This window comes from Chelonoidis abingdonii, chromosome 1 (genome assembly GCF_003597395.2).
Source record: "Chelonoidis abingdonii isolate Lonesome George chromosome 1, CheloAbing_2.0, whole genome shotgun sequence".
NCBI lineage: Eukaryota > Metazoa > Chordata > Testudines > Testudinidae > Chelonoidis > Chelonoidis abingdonii.
In genome coordinates, this window is record NC_133769.1 from 51,277,043 (window position 1) to 51,288,397 (window position 11,355).

The 11,355-nt window shown below is 39.0% G+C and overlaps 1 protein-coding gene across 4 annotated transcripts in view; it reads right to left on the reverse strand.

Moving 5' to 3' along the window:
• Nucleotides 1-11,355, reverse strand: part of MDFIC (MyoD family inhibitor domain containing) — a 98,742-nt gene that overhangs the window by 59,986 nt on the left and 27,401 nt on the right. The window lies entirely within an intron of this gene.

Here is an 11,355-nt window from a genome sequence, read left to right on the forward strand (position 1 = left end):
GTATTGACCATTGTTCTGGTTATAACGGTGACAATACACAGATCTATGCAAAAGTAAATAGAGCACTGTGTGATTTTCCCTGCCTCAGTTTCTTCACCGTTCCAGAGTATTCTTGGGACTGGGGTCAGAGTCCTCCCTCTGCAGTGATGGCTTTCGGTTCTTAAATGGAAGCCTTCTTGACCTTGGCATGGTACATCTCCTTTTATAGACTCATACGAATCTAGGTCAGAAGAGACCACATCATGACATACTAGTCGACCTCCTGCCACAAGAGAGGCTCACAAAACGCCTACCCATACATTTATTAACAACCCCTAACCATGACTGAGTTATTGAAATCTCGTCCAAATTGTGGTTAGAACCTCAAGCTGCAGAGAATCCACCAGCAAGCGACCATGCCCCACGCTACAGAGGAAGGCGAAAAACCTCCAGGGCCCTGCCAATCCGCCCTGGAGGAAATTCCTTCCCGGACCCCAAATATGGCGATCAGCTAAACCCTGAGCATGTGTGTGCAAGATCTACCAGCTAGCACCCAAAAAGAATTCTCTGCAGTACCCATCCCCATCCCATCCAACATCCCCTCACAGACCATTTGAGCCAGACTTATCTGCATAATACCAACTTATCAAATTGCCAACAATAAACTATCTTCCATATCATCCGACTTCCAATAATTACTTATCAGCTTAGTTCTTTAAGAGCGCAGTAGTCTACTCTTTTTGCCCCCGTATCTTCCCTCCAGAATGCCTGCTTCCAGACTTCACTCCTCTAAGTGCAGTTAGAAATAACCTTCGTCTAATTTTCAAGTCTAAACTTCCTATATGATCAGTTGGTACCTACATTGGTCCTTTGTCCTACATTAGTACTAACTATAAAATAATTCTCTCCCTTCCCTAACGTTTCAATGCCGCCCTTTAGTAGTTATTATAAGCAAGCTATCGCCCCGCAGCCTTCTTTTTGGCCACTAAACAAGCAAGTCTCTTTGGTCCTCTCTTTCTCATAAGAGCGATTTTTCCATTTCCTCGTGATCATCTAGTAGCCATTTTCTTGAACTGTTCACAGTTTGATTCACCTTCTTTAACACCTGGGATACCAAAGACGCCACACAGAATATTCCATCGGTGGGTCTCACCAGCGCTCTAGTACATACGTGGCACTACCCTCCTGTATCATTTTGCTGGACAATCCTCGGCGATAGCCATCTAAAACCGCATTTGCTTTTAACAGCCATATGCTGAGCATTCGCAGGCTCATCAGTCATCCTGTCGATCAACCAATACTCTCAAGGCCCTTGCCCCCTCGTCCTCTTCCAACTGATGCGTTCCCCAATGCTGGTATATCTCTAATTTCTTAATTATTACTCCCTTAAGTGCAATGACTTGCATTTTTATCTATTAATTTCGCGATCCTTTATTTACTATTTACTCCGTTTACAAGGTGTCCAGAATCTCTGCTGCAATGATATCCCGGGTCCTTCTCCCGTGTTAGCAATACGTCCCCCAGCTGTTGTGTCATATCCCAACTTTTTAGCACATTCCGCTCTATTGTGTCCCAAGGTCAGTAAAAAACAAAGGATAAATAGTATGGTCCAAATCCAGTATCCTCTGAGGGAACTCCTAGTATAACCTCCGTTCCAGGCCTGACAGTTCACCGTTAGGATGACCCGCTGTGAGTCTCCCCTATTAACCAGTTCCTTATCACCCTTACAAGTTTCTGTATATTCAGTCCCTTCACCCATTCTTTTCCAATTTAACTACATTCTCCTCATTGCGAACCGTGTTCAAACGCCCTACTGAAATCGAGGTAAATAGATCTACCGCATTTCTTTATCTAAGTTATCCTCACTTTGTGTATCACTTCTTCATCTGTAAGTTCTTTTAAAATGCTAGCATCACCACTCCAGGTTGTTTGTGTGCTGTAGTAGTTTCTGCTCTCAAATCCTAGTTCCACATAGATTTGAGGGATAGTTAGAGGTGGAACTGGTTTCTTCTTGTCTGCAGAATACTCGTTGGTTCTCCCTTACTGGTTAAGAACCGGTTTCTGGTCTGATAGTGTTTAATGTGCGCTATTGTTCCTAGGCCGAAAGACAATGCCTGATCACCCAGACCAGAGCATTCCAATGCAGTACAGCAATTGTTTCAGTTAGTCACTACTTTCAAAAATTTCAAACGCATGCTCAAGGTTTATACAGAAGGACTTCTCAATTATTTCACTATAGGCCCTTGATCTGCAAATGTAAGTAATACTCTATTGGAGCAATTCTTTAAGTGAGAGAGGACAGCTTTCGAGCTTACACAATACTATTTCTTCAGGTTGGAAAAGGTATACTCCAGTGTAATAGCTCAATGCACTTGGTGGAAGAGACTTTGTTTGCATAAGCAGTATTAAGACAATACTTCTAAGGACCAATTAATAGAGTGACTCACTAATCCTTTCCTGTTACACAAACTTTGGCCTTAAACAATCCTCTAGACCTCTTGCCAAGCTCATCATCAGAACAGGCTTCCCACTACCAGGATACACCACTCAAAAGCGGCTCCAGAACCCGCCAGAACAACAATATGCAAAACCTGTAGTCATAGTCCCTCCACTGTTATAATGTATCAGCACGCTCCACAACAATCCTTTCAAGATCATGATCACACCATACTTATTTAATCAACAATGGCTGTACCTCATATTGTACTCCAACTAACAACTACTGTGGGTTGAAACAACAATCACTATTCTTTCAAGACTCACAACGAAATGATAAAAGATAAATACACCTGTTACGTGGGTGAACACTTTCAGAAAGCAACACTTCTATATCTGACTCTCAGTTCCTCATCGTCAAAGGAACTGTACCACACTTTCAAAAGATGACCTGGGACTTAAATTCATAACTCGGTGACACTAAAACCATGGACTGAGCAGAGACAGTGGATTTTTATGCTCATTATAATATTTACCACCTACTAAACCCCTCTTCTCTGATAACTGAAGAAGATGTTGTTAGATGGCACTTTAACTGACATGGTCCCTTTAGGGATATGTGGCTACATACTTATTATACTATCTGTTTGTATTTTTTAACTTGAGTGCTCAAACCATCTTTTCCCAGACATGAAGAAGACCTTTGTGCTGGCTCGAAGTAGTTTATTCTCTCGCACAGAAAGTTTGTCCAATAAATATATTGACCTCAACTTTCTATCAAGTTTAATGTGAGTAGGCCCATTTGTTATGACTCACCAGGGTGTTCAGTTCATCTGGATATAGGTACTCACTAACTGACGTCAAATCCTTTCAGAGTTATGTCTTTTCATAGAATTTGCCAAGGCTGTACTTGTAAGTCTCTGTGACTTTTATGCAAAAATTGTTCCTTACTTCAGGTCGATCTTGGAGAGTGAAAATTGGCACATCTTACTGAGCGGCTATCTAGAGCTAATTTTTCTTTTTTCAGCAGTTTGTGTAAGTACTTATGTAATTTTAAAACTCCCACTCCACCTTCCTTAAGGGATTGTACTGCTTGCTTAATCTATGAGTGAGAGTATGCAGAGGCTACTAAAAAAAAAAGAGATTACTTATTATTGCTGCACTCCGAGGAATATCACCCTCTTGCTTGCCACTGCCCTGCTTAACTTCCGACCTCTTTTGAGTCCTCAATATAAGAATTATTGGAAATTTTAAGGAAAGAATCTGGAGGGTATTTGATGTACCCTTTTATTTTATACCCTACAGCATTGTATCACTTGAAGGACTGGAGGAGTATGGGGCATTTCAGAAGCTGTTAATTGGCTACATTGGGTGTGCTTTGTTCACTAGAACCGAAAACAAACTAAACATATAAGAACACCACATCCTAGACACCCATGGCAACCTCTTCTCCTCTCTCTCCTGCCAATTTCAAGTTCGGGCTCCATAGCATCAGAGGCGTTGAACGCATATCAAAAACAGTGGAAGATTTGTTTTTAACAAGGGTTGAAATTTATGTTTTTTCCCTATCTTGTTTTTATAACTGTTCTGAATCATTTTTGCTGAAACATTAGAAAAAAAACCACACCAGAAAACCCAAACAAACAAACAACAGCTTGATGCAACATCAGTCATGGAAAAAACATGTAGACCCAATTATTAAATGTATTGGCAAAGTTTATAAGCAACTGAAAACCATGTGATCGTCTGGCATTCTTAACTATGGTCATCACTACTTGTGTTGCTATAATAATTTAATTTCAAAGTATTTTTAATAAAATTATGTACATTATATCGATGCCTGCATTAGTTTAGAATATTGCAGAAATAAAAGCTTAGTTCTTTTAGTTCAATTTAGTTTGGAAACTCTACTGCAACATAGGGGAATTATCACCATAGTGAATGTGGGTATTCCTTGCCTATGGTAATAACTGTGCCCCAATTCATACAGCCCGCTTAAGCTTGTACTTATGTCAGATTGACAAGCCACATGTTAAGTAGCACATGCTTAACTTGCTTCCTGAATATAGATGGTCTGAAACAAGTCTTCAGTAAGGAGTGTAGTTTGCATTCCTCTAGTTTTGAGATTATTGGTTGCTATGTTCAGAAACTGCTGTGAATAAGCATCAAACTGTTTTAAATTAGCTTTTTTTGTGTTCTCTTGTTGGGTGGCAGGAATTAATTCCTTGTAAATTGATACAATATGTGATAAAATATTTAATTTGTTACAAAATTATTAGGCATTTTTTATTCAAGTGGTTACTTCCTCCTCTCAATTATTATGCCCACAAATAGATTGGAAAGTAAATTCAGTATATATATTGAAGAGTTATTTCATTCTGGAGGAGTAGAAAGAGGCTAAGATTCATACTTACAGAATCTGGTAGATGTCCTATAGGGACTTTTAAAATCACATAAATTGTTAAATATGCTGTTAAAGGTAAACTGCCAAAATAAAATGGTATTCAAAAATGGAATAATTTCAAGTGCCCATCTAAGTAAAACAATTGTATTGCTAAAAGGATTTATCCAAATGTATTTTTAATTGGTCTATTTTTTTCCACAGATGTTCTAGTTTTAAGAATCTATTTTTCTAGATGTTAGGATAAATTGACACAATAAGTCCCCAATTAACTGTAAAGGAGAGTTATAAAAAGTTATCAAAATCTGCTGCTATATAAGTAGATGTTCCCTGGTACACTCTTAATACTGAATATTCTAGCTACATGTGATGTCTACATTATTTCATGTTATTTAACATGAGAGCACTTGGCAGCCTCAAGTACAAAGAGATAATAGATGCAGGCAGGCTGCTGACAGTTGACAAGCATTCCCTAGTGGAGCTGAATGACCCGCTGGTTTGCATCTTTCTGATTACAAATTTTGTAAGGGGGGCTTGGATATGTTGTAATTATACTGACATCTGCAAGGAGGCATAATTTGTCAACTCAAGAATCTTATTATTCTATTGATAACTAACTTTAGTCTTATAGCATTATAGTTACCCCTGCATTTACAGTATAAATTATTGGACCTCTCGTAGTTAATAATTCAGCCACCCACACTACGTGAGGATCCTCAAGTGAGCTGATCCTACTTCCATTTAATCCTCTAGTTGGTTTACATTTCTCATTGATGTAAGGAGTTATGAAATGTGCTTTGAATAAACAACTGTTAGGTCAGCAGCAAAGATCCTGTGGCACCTATAGGAAGTAACAGACATTTTGGACATGAGCTATAATAATCGGGGGCAGGTATATATATGCAGCAAGCTAAGTTATGATGGTAGTTCGAATCGACGGCGAGGATGACGGCTGTCGTTGTTCTTAGCGTTGTAGAGTGGCTGTGAAAAACCAGGGTGAGGAGAAAAATTTGTGTCCGTTTATTACTTTTCGTTGGCGACTGTCCAGTTTGGCCAATGTCATAGCAGAAGCATTGCTGGGAATATGATGATATATTACATTTGCGTTGACACCTGATTGGAACTAACCTCTTATCTCTAGCTTTGTTGTGCCTGTTTTGCTACATTGATGACATCTTCATCATCTGGACCCATGGGAAGGAGATTCTGGAAAAATTCCACCACAATTTCAACAGCTTCCACCCCACCCTCAACCTCAGCCTGGACCAATCCTGCCCCTGGAAATTTCCACTACATGCATTTGACGAAGTGGGTATTCACCCACAAAAGCTCATCGTCCAAAATATCTGTTAGTCTATAAGGTGCCACAGGATTCTTTGCTGCTTTTACAGCTATTTGGTAGCGTAGCTTCTATACCATTTCTTCATATGACAAATGTATCTGATTAATTTTAAATGACAGAATATTACCAAAAATAAATAAATGAATAAATAAATAAGCTTAAAAACCATTTTAAAGCAATTTGATTGGTGTAGAGTATTATTTCAGTTTCAATGCTGGAGGACCCAAATAAAGTGAGCTGTGGGAAGTAGAGGAAGGCTGGGATTGGGCATATAGCAAATGGAAGGATTGTAATTATGGAGAGAACTCTCTCTCCCCTCCACTCCCTCTTGCAACTATAATAACCATTATTCTGCAACTATCTTGTTTATGCTCTATATCCTATCCCCTATTTCTTCCAAAATTTGCATAAATGCTTTTTAAAGAAAATTATCTGTTTAATCAAAACATTCAAATGCTGTTTTTATATTACCAAGAATTTAGTTTCTGACTCCTGGTCTGCATTTCATTTTATGAGGCAGAGCAGACTACTATATTGGACCTTTGCCCATGTTATTGGAAGGGCTGCCCAAGCAACAGCTCCACCTTTTCAATATGTCTGATCTGTTCTATGACCACCTATCAGAGGATCAGGGACCAGAGCACCAATAATAAGGGCTGTAGATAAACGAACTGCAATGCTGGGCAACTCAAGTCTGCGGAAGCTGCACTAGCAGCATTCCCGCCTCACAGAGAAGAGCCAGAAGATGAGCAGGGAAGGAGGAAATTGTAGGCAGATTAAGAGGGACTGAAAGGCAAGACAAAGCAAAGTAGAGATGGGAGAATTTTATTATTTCTATTTTAATTATTCAGACGACTTTAAATAAATAAAGGATGTTAAAATTATTTTATTTTATCTTTTTCACATCTCCTTAGTTTCCAATACTTGTAATCTTCCTAAGGTGAAAATTCGCATTAATTTCACACTTCCAAGTCTTGCTCCAGTACGACACACCTTACTAAATCTGGCTATAAGTAAGATTACCACTGTATATGTAAGAGGACCTGATAACTTTTTCAGATTATGGGTGCATGTTGCTTGAGGAACTGTGAAGGAGTTAGTGTAAAGATCTATTGCAAAGCCTTTTCCCAGACAAAAATCTTTCTTAAGACAGACTCAGGGATACAAAGATGCACAGTGATAACTTCCACTGAAGAATTTACCAATTGTATTATGGACTTTTGAGGGAGGGGCAAATGGTATTTTATATGAACATTGTAATTACACACCAAAAAGCCAGGATATGCTAAATAGTGAAACTATATAAAACTGGAAATATGGAAGTCTACTTTAGAATCACTCAAAGCCTAAAACCTGCACCCCTGTCATCACCATCCAGTATACCTAATACATAATGAAACTTCTACGAGAGACTCAGTCTTACCATTCAGACCTCCAATCCATGGCAGACTGGCCCCAAATCTTCTACTATCACTGACGACGTTCTTTGGAAATTCAAGCAAAATGAACATTGTCCATTAATTCAGACTACTAATATAAATTATATATTTACAATATTTTCACGCATCACATTCGGGGTTTAAAATGTATTTAATGACAAATCATGCTTGACCAAAGGCTATTTTATATAGTTCAACTAGTAAAACATGGATTTTATTGATTAGAATTTACAGGTGACAGAATGCAGTAAAAAAGTTGGTAGGATCTGTAATTTTTTCCACCCACATTATTTCCTCTTCCTCCCAATAAGGTCAGGGAAGAGGGATTTTTAGTGGGTTATGTCAAGGATTTTTCATAGACATGTATAAAACTATGTTATGTAACTTATCCCAGCAAAATCCGGACAGAGAAAATATACATTGTATGCTACAAATTGGGTAAAGATCATTAGGTTCCAGAAAATTTTTTAGCTCTATCTTCAATATTTAAAGTCCATTATGATGTTAATCAAGACCGAGAAGTGATTTTACAGTCACTTATCAAAACTGTTATCTAGACAATTCCTATCTCCTACCAGACTTGGTCAGAAACATATAAATGAAAATTTCAGAGGTCAGCCAATTTGAGTCATTTTTGTGAACAAGTGATAGTTTAGTTTAAATATTGGAAGTATTTTGTCAGCCTCAAATAATTTAGAAATCACTCAGATTTTACTCTAACTTCCCAAAAAATTAACACTCACCCACTCAAGAGACACCCCCACCTACACATACACCCTTGCACAGGAACCAAGCATGGACATTTTTAAGGTCCAAAGGAGAATATTAAGGGATAACAAGAAAGTTTAGTTTAGACTAAGGGTCTCAAACTCAATTAGCCTTAGGGCCAGTGCCAATCCTCAAATCCTCCCAGCAGACCAATAATGGTCTGTGAGGTGATGTTCGATGGGATGGGATTTGAATTACTGCAGAGAATTCTTTCCTGGGTGCTGGCTGGTGAGTCTTGCCCACATGCTCAGGGTTTAGCTGATCGCCATATTTGGGGTCGGGAAGGAATTTTCCTCCAGGGCGGATTGGCAGGGGCCCTGGAGGTTTTTCGCCTTCCTCTGCAGCGTGGGGCATGGGTCACTTGCTGGTGGATTCTCTGCAGCTTGAGGTCTTCAAACCACAATTTTGAGGACTTCAATAACTCAGTCATGGGTTAGGGGTTGTTATAAAAGTGGATGGGTAGGGTTCTGTGGCCTGCTTTGTGCAGGAGGTCAGACTAGATGATCATATTGGTCCCTTCTGACCTACGAGTCTATGAGTCTATGAATCACTGAAGATGGTGTTCAGAAAATAAAACGTTTAGATTATATTTTTTCCCCAAATTTCTTAAAGTTAATAAAACTATCATACAATTCTTCACTTGCCAGACATCTGGCAATGCTTCAGTTCTGTTAGTTTGTTGATGTTTGGCCTCAGTGACTGAGCAGTTGAAACCTTCAGGATTGCAGCAAGGTGTGCACCAGATAGTTGTGTTCGGTATTTTGACTTGTTTATATTCATTGTGGAAAAAAGTGATGCTGCCTCATGGCTGACTCTGCCCAGCAACTAATGATGCTTCCTCCACGGCTGACTCTGCCCGGCAACTAGTGATGGTATCTCTGTCCCTCTCCCCCAGCCAATGGGAACTGCAGGTGGTGGCGCCTGCAGCAAACATTGCGGACAGCATGTCTGCATGCGTCTCTCCTCTGCAGGCCACAGTGGAGAGGTTCTCAGGCTGCAGATGGTCCATGGGCTGGGACTTTGAGACCCCTGGTTTAGACTGTTTTGCAACCTGACCTATAGTGCCTATTATCAAGCAAACAATGAAATACTGCCACATACAGTCCTCCCAGAGAGTAATTTTGCAGCTTATGTGGAATGCCACATCTAACACATTTGCAAGTTGAGTAACACTACCAGTCAGAGAGAACAGCTCAAATTTTTCTGTTGTAGCAATGCACATTCTGAGTTGAGTTAAAAGTAGTCCCAGTATTGGCTAACAGGCAGGCTAGAGTTAAAGATCTATTCAAATATTATAGCTTTTTAATTTTTTTTTAAATCCCATTATAGTCTTAACACCTTTTAAGGCTATATTTTCCTGAATGTGAAAATAACTTCTCTTTTTTAGTAATTATATTGATACTAATTTTAAAGATATACATTATCAGGTTAAGAATTATTCTTTAAAACTAGTATCAGAGGGGTAGCCATGTTAGTCTGGATCTGTAAAAGCAGGAAAGGATCCTGTGGCACCTTATAGACTAACAGACGTTTTGGAGCATGAGCTTTCGTGGGTGAATACCCACTTTCTCAGATGCATCTGACGAAGTGGGTATTCACTCACGAAAGCTCATGCTCCAAAACGTCTGTTAGTCTATAAGGTGCCACAGGATCCTTTGCTGCTTCCTTTAAAACTAAAATCTCTACTAATATTTTTTTGAAGCAAATTCACTTATTAAACCTGAAAGAGCCTTTTATATCTAATTCACTTTTCACAATTTATGTTGAATACTTTTTGCAACTCAGTTGACTTAGCAAATTAAAATGGAATAGTCTGTTTCCCTTTTGTGTATAGGCTGTTTCCAATCAATTTTACATTTGACTTCTCATGTATTAGCACAGTGCTGCAGTGTTTGGGTTGCAAACACTAGAGGGGAATGGTAATTTGTTTTTGTTGTTTTTTAATTTATTAGATTTTATTATTTTATGCAAGCATTTTTATGGGACTTGGCCTTTAAAAAAGTTTATTTTTACAATAAGCTAAAGTTTGAGCTAAATTTGATATGAGAGTATCTCTAATGACAGTCAGATTTATTTTAAAAGTATTACTTGCACTGCAGATGACTACAGACATCATCACACTTTTACAAGCAAATAGATTAGTTGTCTATGGTCTCAGACAAATAGATATTTCAAGTCCGGTTGCTATCTGAAAAATACAAAAACAACAGCCTGCTCTCACTTGCCTACATATATCCACATAAATAGTGATCAACACTGGGCTACACCTCATATTTTGCTACTCTAAGCGGGCTGTTTCTAAAGTTAGTTTTATATAATGTCAAACACACATAAGACAACCTGCATCTTAATTGGAAATCACAAAAAACACACCACCAGTACAGCCTTAATGAACATCAGCCGCCAAAGACACAAAGGAAACCTGGGCACCCATAGACTTTCCTAAGAGACCAGAGAACATCCAGTTTTCATAGATTGCAAGCTCTTCAGGGTAGGCACCTTGTCTTCCTGTATGTGTAGGCAGTGCATCAGATATTGCGGACACTACCAGAATACAAAATAAATAATGTTCAGAGACCGTCTTTCCTCTAGACAGTTAGAATACAGATTCATATAATCACTCACTGACTTGCAGTGTGAGCTTGCAATCAAAGCTGTATATAGCCCTACTCAATCTGCCTTGATACCACTAATAGAATCATAGAATATCAGGGTTGGAAGGGACATAGAATATCAGGGATGGAGGTCATCTAGTCCAACTCCCTGCTCAAAGCAGGACCAACACCAACTAAATCATCCCAGACAGGGCTTTGTCAAGCCTGCCCTTAAAAATCTCTAAGGGAAGAGATTCCACCACCTCCCTAGGTAACCCATTCCAGCGCTTCCCCACCCTCCGAGTCAAAATTTTTTTCCTAATATCCAACCTAAACCTCCTCCACTGCAACTTGAGGCCATTACTGCTTGTTCTGTCATCTGCTACCACTGAGAAC